The following is a 12,305-nucleotide window of genomic DNA, read 5'->3' on the forward strand; positions in this document are numbered from 1 at the left end:
CTCAACATTTATGGTCAATACATGCCACTAGTGCACGTGTTGAACTACGGTAACTACCATGGAGATACCCTGATAAGATTTTTTACTATTACGACATCCGTGCATCTTTTTGCACACTTCTAAAACCAGTACATCATTGCTAACTATGAATTTATTACTATGTTTTTCAACAGATAATCCCGAATGATTGTGCCTCATCTGATGTATACGCACGGTAGCCTTCATGTTTTGAACATACAACCAGGTCTTCCTACGAATCTGAACTGTCCATACCGGGTTTCTGAAAGAAGTGAAGACATGACAATCAAAGAATGGAAAAAATGTATGGACAGTCGTAAGGAGCTTCTTGGAAGTAAAAGGCAGCGAAGCGCAAAAATTGGAGATAAGATGATCTCCGTTCTTCATAATGGAGAGTCAGGGTCTATATTATTTTATGCTTTTTTACCTTAAGGGTGTTTAGGTCCTACCTGATACTGATGATCATGTGCTAAGAACAATTATATGTAGGGTTGGGTTCGATGACTATGAGGATGATGATTGTATGACTTATTATTAATAACGAGTAGAAGTTGTAGGATGCATATGATGCATGATTAGTAGGACTTGTTATTATATATGATGATGTATGATGTGAGCATACATGAGTTATTATATCAACGGGTGAAATGAACATAGCAGCATTGATAAACCGATGACGAAGATATAAGAGATGGCACTTCTCTCTATTAGCTAGCTAATAACAACCTAAAAATAACCCCCAAAACCCCTAAAGCAGCCACATTTAAAAAAAAACATCTCCTTTTGGTCCCGATTGGTGGTTGGACCAAAGGCCCCCTGCCTGGGCTCGGCGCACCGGCCACGTGGAGGCCCATCTGTCCCGGTTCGTGTTTGAACCGAGACTAAAGGTGAGAGGTATTAGTAACGATCCATTAGTATAGGTCCTTACGAACCGGGATAAATGCCTCCTTTTCTACTAGTGATAGTATAGTACGAATACGATTGTTAGGAAGCTGAAAGAAAGACATGCAGCAGCATGGTGCTTTTGATTCCAACTGCTCTGCTTTGACCCTCTAAACTAGTCTAGTACTGACTCGTGGTCTCGTGCTCAGATCGACGGGCAGACAGATCTAGATCGCAGATATAGTACGCATTTGTTTACATCGGCGGAGGAGTTGACCTGCGAGCAAGCGGCGCGCGCGCACCACCTGCCAGTGTAGTCGGATCGGGGAACTGAGCTGATTATTGGCACGCATGAGAGGTTTACATGCTTCTCGAGATCATTATATGGGCCTACTTGCTTGTCTCCGAGGCCATGCACGAGATGGCACACGCACACAGACGGAAGAAAACAGCACCACGTAGTGCGGACGTTCGGTGGGCGCTCTCGTTTCTTCAATGATGAGCACACAGAAGAAACCAGTGCCACAAGGGCACGGCCATTCCGCGGCCATGGCGATCTTTTCAGTTAGCCACATCCCATCATAAGAGGTTGCCCAAGGAAATCTGTCCGAGTGGTGAGAAGCTCTCCGATCCTCATTTTGCTTTATCTTAAGCTTTCCTTCAGAAGCAAAGCAGATTGGTTACTTAATACCTATCTTTGGCGTGCGCTTTGTTGACGAGGTCCTCCTTCTCGTCGGCAGCGGCCTTGCGCCGCGCGGGATCCAGCTCCTCGCGCTGGGCGGCGAACTTGGCCGCGGCGGCATTGAGCTTGACGACTGCTCTCCGTTCCCTCCTCTTTGCCGATTCCGCGTCCATCTTGGCGATCTCCTCCGGCGTGCACTCCGACCGCGGCTTCCTTGGCGCCTTCTTCTTCACCTTTGCGGGCGGGTAGACGGCCAGGCCGCCGGAACTCGGTGGGGCGTCGGCCATGGATGGGGGAGAGGGGGCGGCGGGAGGGACGTGGGAGGGTTTTGGGCAAATGGCGCCAAATGGGCATGGGGGCTGGGTTTGGTTTCTCCCACCGACAGGCGGGCCAGGGGAGGACAAGCGCGCGCGTCCCGCCCGTCCGCGCACTGTCCATTTCACCTCAAAACCGGCGCAAGTTTGGGCCGGGGATTGGTCGAAAGCGGATACAAAGCGGACAAAAGTCCGTTTACGCCACGCGCTGGGACGTTTCGTTTGTTCTTTTTACCCCAAACGGACGGGGGCGGACAAAATAGGGTCGCGCGGTGGAGTTGGCCTTACGTCGGCGGGGGAGTGCAAAACGAAATGGCCGGGGGCGTGCTCCCCATCGGCGCGCAGTCCACCGCTTTCCGCCGGCGACGGAGGAACGCCAGAGCTTATCACAAGCATAGTGTCAACTCATACGGAGTTCCTTTCGCAAGGCACCTCGCTTGGAGTAGTTCTACTACTAGTAGAGAAAAATGCCGTGGAAATTTGGCTGAGGTAGCCCAGTTTCCATTTGCCGTGGAAACTGAGGCATGAAGCAGGATGGTGGCATGCTCATTGGACTTGGTAATAGGGGCGACCGTTCAGTTCATGGCCAATTTCAGTATTTGTATAGCTAATAATCATATGGATAGAATCTTTTTGTTTTGTGTGTGTGCTAGGGCGTATGGATAGAATCTTTTTTGTTTTTGCGGGTGCACATGGATAGAATCGGATTCGAAAATGGAAATACAGAGTTGAAAACTGTCTGCCAACAAAACATAAGGATAGAATCGGAGACACCTACTTGGCAAAATTGATACATCTTGCCTTCAGAAAAACACTATGAAAGTTAGTGTTTTAATCAGCTAGTGTTTATCTGTTCAGTTCTTTTATTATTTTCTACAGGCATAATGGGTGTCATCTGTTACTGTGACAACAACGTTTCTACTATCTCCGTCCCTAAATGTAAGACTTTTTTTTTGACACTATGATACAAAGGGAGCACCTGCTAAACTTTTTTATTAATTTGAAACCGTAGCAGTCCGAGAGCAGCGAAAGAGTGGACGAGCTCGCCTGCTCCTGTTATGTAGACCAATGGTACAAGGGCAAGTGGGGACGGCAATTATGGCTCATGGAAATACTGATCTGTAGTAGAGGCGACGGATTTAGGCGTCACCGTGAGTCCGTGACGAGTCAAGGATGGTGTGCCAATGGTACTTGATCGATTTCGTTTACCTGTGCCGGTATGCGCAACGGCGTCGAATGCCATACGGAGGGGAGTGTGTTGACCCAAAAGCACCTCAGATGCTGGGCGCGGCGAACCCATGGCGACCTTGGCGGCCGACGGGGACGGCTTCGAGTTCGTATCAGATCCCATCGATAGGTGTGCTTCCTCCAACCCCCCTTCCCCCATATGGTAGATTTCTCCTTCCGTGTTGTCTCATAGATCTCCTCCGTGGAAAACTACTGGTCAGGTTCCCATTCCGGCATTGAACGAGACTATGTGGCGGTCGCCAAATCGACCTATGCTAGATCTGGTGGAAGCATCCGGTGAATGCAGCGTACACGAGATGCCTGATGGAGAAGGCTGCTTCAGCTCGACCTGAACGGGGTTTGCGACGCCAGCTTCGACGACAGAATCCGAACAATCTAACGGCAAAGACGACCCGCAGGCTCCGGGCTGGACAAAAAGGTAATTGGTGTGTGTGCTTAGTGCGTTCTTGCTGAGATGAATATACTGTTGTAGACGGGGGCAATTGAAAGAATGCTGCTTCAGACAATGGTTCCAGTAATACGATGTAGTTCTGTGACCAATTTCTATGCGGGGATAAGTTGATTGAGTGTGTGTGTGGAATGGGCTCCTATGGAGCGCCGATGGAGTTTGTGCCCTCGAGAAAACAATCAAGGGGTACGCAGAGACGAAGAGTAACACAATGATTGCGCCTCAACTTGGAAGTTCGTTCAACTCATTGGTGAGGGGTACGATTACTAAAATTTGTGTTCCTGGGAGATTCGTTTCGGAATTAGGCACGGGAAGAGTACATTGAACATGGACAGAACCAAGCGTGACAACTAAAAAATTGTATGGAGCAAACTGTATGTGGTTGCTTGATAAGCCATAGCTTCCAGCTGATGCATTTTATTTCTGTGTGCCGGAGACATTGATACAATTTGTTCTGCACACTTGCTACATAAATGTTCTTATGCTGATCATATCAGGTTGACATGTATTAGTAATAATTTTGTATGTAGCCAGTGCCGAGCAAATGAAGAGGTTGCAATACAGAAAGTCATGCCAGATGTGACACGCCAGTGGTGGAAATGGCATGTGTTGAAGAAGCATAAAGAGTTTCTTGGGCATTTGTACACAAAGAGAAGCAATTTCAGAGATGATTTCCACAAGATAGGTCATCACATGATGATGGTTGATGAGTTCAAGAAAGCATGGGCAGACCTGATGGATGCATACAGATTGCAGAAGACCACATACTCGACTCAGTTGCACGAAGTTAGGACCAAGTGGGAAAAGCCAGACTTCAAAGGTAAATTTTGTGCCAAGATGACGAGCACTCAACGAAGTGAGAGTGCTAATCACATGTCCCCGTGGGCTGCCTTATGCATCTGTTGGTTCGGAAGTACATGACTTTGTTATTCGATCGTGAGGCAAACGAGAACTATGAAGAAAGGCGAACAAAAATTGTAAGCTTTTTGCCTAATGATTAATTATTTTGATGAATTTGACGTTTGGTTACTATAGTGATGTCTCTGATCTTACTAGACGACCTCGGTAATGAAGATGAATACCCCACTGGAGCTGCATGCAAGCAATTTGTACACCATTGCTATGTTTGAGAAATTTGGTGAGTTCTGTAAGACAGTAAGAGGCAGGCCAATACAAGGTTGATGAGGTCGAGAAAGGTGCAAAGTACCTGGTTCGGAAATACCACCGAGAGAAGCACAAAAAGTGGTGCAGGGTGGTATATGAAATTCCAGTGCTGAATCAGGGTATGGAGATAGCATGCTAGTGTGGAAATTTTGAACATATAGGATTGATGTGTTGTCATGCTCTGAAGGTAGAATTGTTTAGTTCAGTTTCTAGGGTTATGATGTACTCCAAAAAACAGACTCATGACTGTGCGATGTTCGCAGGTGCTTGACTTCCTAGGATTGACAGAGATACCAGCTAAACACATTGTGAAGATGCGCTTCCGGACCACTTGATGCGCCTTCAAAAAGATCAGCTATCTAACAACTCCGTAACATCCAAACTTGTGCACACACACCCTGGAGATTGTGCCGCTGGGCGATGCAAACACAACAACATATGAACTAGTTATCGGTTTGCTGAAATTGGCAATGTAGAAACTGACCCCAGTAGCTACTGTCCAAGATGGGCTTAGATTGGAGGATCACTTTCATGCAAACTGGGCAGCACGGAGAGAAAAGAGCAATGGACAAGAACCATCCAGTAACTACGGAAGCAATGTCGAAGGCACTACAATGGGTAACATAGTGGGGCTAATGGATCCGGAACAGAAAAGGAAAGCAGGACAACCCAAAACAGCAGAGACAAACCTCCTAACGATGATCGCGTAGCAAAGTCAAGGCTATGCAATGGTGCTGCAAGAGTGCCAAACCCCTTGATGGGCGGTATCAGCAAGCACACCCGATTTTGCATATCTGTCGGCAACCAGAGCACAGGAGCAGTACTTGTCCGCAACGGAGGACATCCAGAAAACACCAAGAAATGAAGCAAACTGCTCGAACTGTGACGCGTTGGCGGGCATCGGAAGAATACCTACAGCAACCTTTGTAGTGCATGTTGTGCCAAGCGCATCCGGAGGGTCAATTACTTGAGGCAAACGCATAGGCTATCCTTGATTTTTCTTGCAGAGGGCTCATCAAGCGCTCTACAACCGAATTTCAGGAGTAGTGTTTGTGTTATCAATTTGCTGGACTCCCAGTATCTATGTGGTACTGTAAATCTGTCGTAGTTGTGTAATGTCTATGTTGAAGTGTATAATTTCCGAATGGTTTGAGAAATCTAATTTGGAGAACAGTTTTCAGAGTACACATCTCATTGCGCATGTGTAAACTTCTTTGCGCCAGATGAGTTTTCACGAGATGTGGCGAACTTTTATTTCTTGAAATGCAGATGTGGGGAACTTCACAAAAGGTGAGGGTGCGAGTGAGTCGTCTCCTTGGAAAAATCCGTGTTGACAGGCCCTAACGGAGAATGATAGCCGGACATCTACTTCGTTATGTATGAACGGACGGAGTGTTCGCGTTCATATACTAAGCCTCCATCCATGGCATTATTCTGCATGCAAATCGGATTCGGTAGAGCTATCATATACTCGATGCCGACCTGGCATGCAGAGTATAATAACAACACTGCAGATCGGTCCTGATTTGTGTGGCCCAGCCGAAAAATTGTTGAGATCTCTCGAGTCTTTGGGACTTTGACTGCCGTAAAGGCCAGTGTCACACGGAAGCTTCCATGCGTCGGGTGGGTCCACAGGTGACGAGCCACGGGCCGTTTGGCAGCACCCGGATAACCGGCCGTGTTTATCTATCATCAGGAGGACTTTGCGAGCAAGTCTCGTAACGCCGAGTCGCCGATCGCTGTCGCCCGAGATCGGATGCCTTTGTCGGAAATGGTTCCACTTTAGATCCTTCCATTTCCTTTCTTTTCTTTTCTCTTTCTCTTTTCAGAGGCAGGAAGGGGAGATGGGGTACATCCATCCATCATCATAGTATATATAGAAATTCTGGGTGTGGATTCATGAGTGAGTGACCAGGGCTGCACGATGGCACCGTCCATGGGGAAAGATACGAGCTTGACAGCCCCCCGCCACTGGCTTGCTATGTTATTGCTGCTCTCAGCCTTGAGTGATGGGGATCGCCTCATGCTTGATGCCTGGACTAATTTTTTTAATATAATAGTATTGCGATACCTGGACTATTGATGCCTGGATGCTCTCAGTAACCCATCGTTCATTCATGCAAGGGCCATAAAAAATCATTCCAAATTTGAGCTACATGTAAAATCAGTCCAAAGTTGAGCCACAAAGATGGCCTGTGTTCAAAACTGAAGCCACTCCTTAGCTTGCTTGTCTTACTTACCATTAACCTTGTCTGACATGCATGCATAGCTCGCTTAATTTATACTCCCCCTATCCCAAAAATTTTGTCCCAAACTTGTCCCTCAAAAGGATGTATCTAGCACTAACTTGATGCTAGATACATCCATTTGAGGGACAAATTTTTTCGGACGGAGGGTTGAATAATCCTCTGAGGTAGCCTTGCACGGGTGATGCTCACCTGAATCTGCATGTGGATATGAAATGCCTCCTAATTGCACGGCACTTGCTTAGCTGCCTGATTAAATTAGGTTCTTTGTAGCACTAAAAAAAATACTAGTTGTTCAGTAATGCCAATTCAGTTGACCTCTCATCAGATTTTTTTCTGAGCCAATTCTTAATCAGCTTAATTATTCTTAGGTAGCTCCAACTAAACAATGTTCCGATGGAGAGCAACTAAGTATGCATGCATGATCAGCTTATCTTAGTTTATGCACTTTTTGATGCATCACGTAGTATTTGTTTTAGGAGAAGCAGGGCCGGCCCTGTGTTTCGGGAGGTCCTAGGCGAACTCGACGACATGGGTCCCTATGTCCTAAGTCCTAAGACAATATATATGTATGCGTGTGTTATATATATAACTTATTATAAAAAGTATCTTTCAATCACACATCTTTAGTTTTAAGTATGAGTATAATAATTCAAATGACTCCATCGAGAACAATAATAACCAAATTCGAACCGACTCCATAAAAAACAATGGTACTAAAAAGATCGCAAAATGAAAGTAATATGATATGATTACCTCAAATAAGAACGAAATTAGACTGACATTAACATTGCTTGAAGATGTAAAGAAGTTATTCAAAGAACCCTTCAGTGCTAGAATTTTTAGATCACTTTCTTTCTTTTTCCTCCTTTTTTCAGCACCCGACAATTGCTTCTTCTTAGGTAACATGGCAGGCTAATGTCCTAAAATCATGAAGAAAAGATCAAAAGAGGATACAAAGAATTAGGAATTTATACATCGGATGATTGGAACCCTAGACATGTACATAAAATGACAAAAAATTGATAGATTGGGTTACAATGCGTACATACTAAATAAAGAATAAATAACCTGCTACTGAGATTGTCAAATTGAGGTTTGGGGATGGACAGGGATGTGTACTTCTTGCCGTATTGCCGTACTTCTTGACTTCTTGACTTCCAGTCGGTGCCGGATGCCGGATGGCTGATTGGCCGGGCTGCCGCCTGCCTGCCGGACTGCTGTGGCGGCGACGGCGAGCCGGCGAGGCGAGGGCAGGGCGACGCGGCAAGGCAAGGCGCCGAGCGACGGATCGAGCGAGAAGGCCGACGGGCGTGAGTCAAGGTGCCGTTTAGGCTTCGCCTACGCGTACGTATCCATCAGCGATTCAGCGACAGGCCTGATCAGCGATCGCTAGCTATATCTGGGCCGCCCAGCACATCAGCGACAGGCCTGTATAGTATAATTTTTTTTGAGACAAAGGCCTGTATAGTATATGTATACTCCATCATGTGCCCCCCCCCCCCTCGGCTGGGTCCTGGGCCGTCGCCCCGTCGCCCATGCCCCAGGGCCGGCCCTGAGGAGAAGCAGCGAATAAAGTTGTGCTCAAACTAAAGGAAGCATCGGCGAAAGCCACCAGGGCCTGCTGAACTGGAATGTACGGAGGGGAACCAGATTAAGCTTTAATTTGGTGGTTTGCGCTTCGTGTCTCAGCTTTGTAGATAACTAATCCTTGTTTAAGCTTGCGAGTGTGCTCGCAGACCTTTTGACAATAATAGTGCTTCAATCTTTTAAACGCATGAATTTATCAGCTTTCCCCACTATTGAGATGGAGCAAGTACGTACATAAGCAATTACTACTTGTTTCTTTTCAGTACCATGCTAGCTATCATCGATTTGTATTCTATCTCACTCTAGCATATGATTCTGGTTTAATCATGTGAATGGGTGGTAGTTTTATATCTCTGTTTGATTATTTGTTTGTGTAGAACAAAGTAAGGGACAAGCAGGCCACAACATCATTATATGTAGGATAATCCTGTAAAATACGGTCTTATACTCACATGATTGCGAACAACGAATAAAAATTGTACTTCTACCCTGATTCAAATTACTCGTATGAAGGAATTTACGGGTAGAACGACCTGAAGATGCCTTCTGATTTGTTGCCGATCGACCTTTCCACTCGGGCGTCCGGACCATCTCCCTTGCTAAAGGGCAAATATGTCATCATTTTGAGCTTATGCACATCCTCGTACACCGACGACCATAAGAACACCCGTGTACTGTGGCACATTAGGTTTTTGTTTCTTCCATCTGAATGTGATTGCTAATTTCTTTTCGTTCATCAATTTGATTTTTTTTCGACAAAGGGTGAATTTTATTGACTCAAAATGAAGCATCAAGAAGATACAAAACACGATGAGCCCACACCCGGCGCACAGCTAAGATGCACACGGCCAACACCAACACACACAAAGACTCCGGCAATTAGCAAAGTCATAAGACCAAAGCTATGCATAGGCGAGAAAAAGGAAAAAAGTCTCAAAGCAATCAGATGCACGATCGTCAAACTACAACAATGACCATATCTGCACCAACTATATCATAACACCACATGGACAACGAGGTCTTCAAAGCAACGCTTTCAAGAAGAAAGCGACGTTCATCAATTTGATTAGGCCCAGGGGTATCTATCCTGACTTTAATGGTGCGATGCAGACCGTGCACACGGCACAGTGAAATGGATTATACTAGTTCCGCTTGCATGGGAAGTTTCATGCAGATACTTGCCATGATACCCCCACTACGAGAGGTTTAACACAAGTTCATATATTTTCCTCTTGATAACTTTTTTTTTTGTGAATTTTCTTCCTGATTACTTTGTTCATAAACTTCAGGGCCTGCATGTCCTTTCTTGAGATTCTCGGTGCTCGTACGTAGCCCGCTCTTCTATATACGACACGGTGGCATATCATCAACGTAAAGCTCGTGAGGAGCGCTCTGCATGCCCAGGACATCCATCGATGGAGCGAGACCCCATGACGCCGGTGACGGCTACGCGCCACCGTAGTGCACGATTCCGGCCCCCACGAAGGCGACAAGCCTAGCTAGATCGCCTAGGCCGGCGGTGGTGGGGGTGGCGGGTGATCGACGACGTGCGCTTCGGCCGATATGGCCCCTTCCGGATGCATCATGCACGCCGGCGATGCCTGACCAGCGGATGTACCTATCCCGCGCTACTGCCCTGTCCGTTGCACTTTGTTCCCCGCCGTCGCTCTCGCACGGACAGCAGTGCAGCACACACCACCACAGCGGATACGACAGGCAACAACGGTTAAATCTTCTTATTTCAAATTGAAATCCTCATGACCCGTGCTGTACTCGGTAGGATTTGTACATCTCCACATCACATATGCACGTACGATGTAGAGAGGCCCATTGCCTGCATGCATCGTCCAGATGCAAAGGCCGAGGGTCTTCCTAGTTTTGTGAAAAAAGATGTAGATAGGAGATGGGACCACAGGCACAAAAAGGTTACTCAACCATTCAAACAGAAACCCATACATACTGTATTTCTCAAAGGATTGGATGGAGGTGGTTGTGGTTGTGGCGTCGCCATAGCAGTGCTCCTATGAGTATGCAGGGTTAGTGGAGTGCTAATTAATCTCTGATATACCATTGTTTAGTGCTCATAATTGAAGCCTGGGGCAGCTAGCTAGCCCCTATTAGCCTTGAGCAAATCAAGATTTAAGAAACACCCACGGACAGGGACTGCCTAGCTAGACAGCTATTCTAGATACATCCATTTTCGAGACAAGTAATTCCGATCGGAGGGAGTAGGTACGTAGCTCCATCACTCCATGGCACAAACAGTGCGATTAACCATTAGACTGCCCAGCTAGCTTGGTTAGGTAGCTCCATGCTGACACTAGCTATTTGATAGTGTGAGTAACCGCTAGGATTTGTCGCATCTTGTCTTGCAAGAGGCTATCCTCGAATTCAAGGGTGTAGTATGGCAGCCTTTACAAATTTAGGTGCATGTGGGCAGAGCAGAGTAGGGAGAATTCAAACCTGATCTGAGCTCAATTGGTCTTTGGAATGCCAGTGGCAATGAGATGTAGTTTTTGCTCATGCTCATGCCTAAAGAAAAGGCAACAGCTTGTTCGGACTTGGGACAATGACAGAAAGTGGTTAAGCGACAGCACTAACACAAAAGCATGCACACACTCATGTGAACTCCAAATGAAATTCATAGAATGGAGCAAGTAGCATACAACTAACCATTTATATATATATATACTCCTTGAAGATGACCTCAAGCACTAATTATAATCAGTACAAGTTTCACTGCATGGCAGGTATATATCGAGATTCTGCTGATGTCAAATTGAAAGCAATACTACAAGGTTCGGCCAGAGCAAAGTACAGAGTATACTTGTAGAAATAATAGGCTAGATAGCTACAGAGTATCTGTCCCCGAATCTGAAAATGTTCTCTTGGCTTCATGTTTGAGCCAACAGAGATGCTACAGGTGTCACATGAGATTTTCCGCCTTTGCATTTCAGATAAACAGTCGCTGTCGAATCATTTTTCGCAGCTTGAAATTTTATTGTCGATGTGCGCGCGCGCGCACGCGCAGAGAAACAGGGCAAAAGCAACCCTTTCTGATCATTGTCTGCCCAATTATTTTCTACCTTTGTCACCTCATTACCACTACATGATATGAATGTAAGGTTCATTTGAACACATGAGCTGTTGATTATTCACTTCAAACAGTTTCCATGTGGATAACCATGCCAATGCAATGACATGAAACAAGATTCACCGAACCATCTAGTGCCTGTTGGTCAAGTTTTCTTCCGAGCTTCACCAAACCAGCTATCATGCAGCATTTCTGATGGTTCAGTTCATGATCTGTTCTCGCGGCCAAGGGGTTCAGAGGCCACTTTCAGTAACCACTAGGGAATAGGGACACACACTCCCATCACTACTCATCTAAAAGAAAGGGCGGCTAATGGCTACGACACTGACACAAGTGGTCAAGCAACAAGAATCACGCACATGGAAAAGCAAGCATGTATAATCTTGAAATAGAATTTGTCTACATGGATGCAGTAACTCCAGTATATAGCTTTTGACTATTTTATCTGGATGCATGCAGTAACTCTGCTGCATTACGCCATTATTACCAGGGTAATCAGTTCATATAGCATACCAGTATATATGGCTTCTAATCGTTTCATCTAGGGTACTGATGCTTCTCTGCTCTTGTCATACTGAAAGCAATACCACAAGCAAAGTGCAGCATATGCTTGGAAAAG

At 46.0% G+C, this 12,305-nt stretch overlaps 1 long non-coding RNA gene across 2 annotated transcripts; it reads left to right on the forward strand.

Moving 5' to 3' along the window:
* The first annotated feature begins 3,144 nt into the window (after nt 1-3,144).
* On the forward strand, nt 3,145-5,852 carry LOC123042726 (uncharacterized). 2 transcript variants are annotated; one of them, XR_006418891.1, is made up of 5 exons: nt 3,145-3,253; nt 3,345-3,562; nt 4,127-4,569; nt 4,649-4,943; nt 5,020-5,852. It is a non-coding gene; the product is annotated as an uncharacterized lncRNA (long non-coding RNA). The 2 variants fall into 2 exon arrangements; XR_006418890.1 differs by having other exon boundaries at nt 4,127-4,943.
* The last annotated feature ends 6,453 nt before the right edge of the window (nt 5,853-12,305 follow it).

This window comes from Triticum aestivum, chromosome 2B (genome assembly GCF_018294505.1).
Source record: "Triticum aestivum cultivar Chinese Spring chromosome 2B, IWGSC CS RefSeq v2.1, whole genome shotgun sequence".
NCBI lineage: Eukaryota > Viridiplantae > Streptophyta > Magnoliopsida > Poales > Poaceae > Triticum > Triticum aestivum.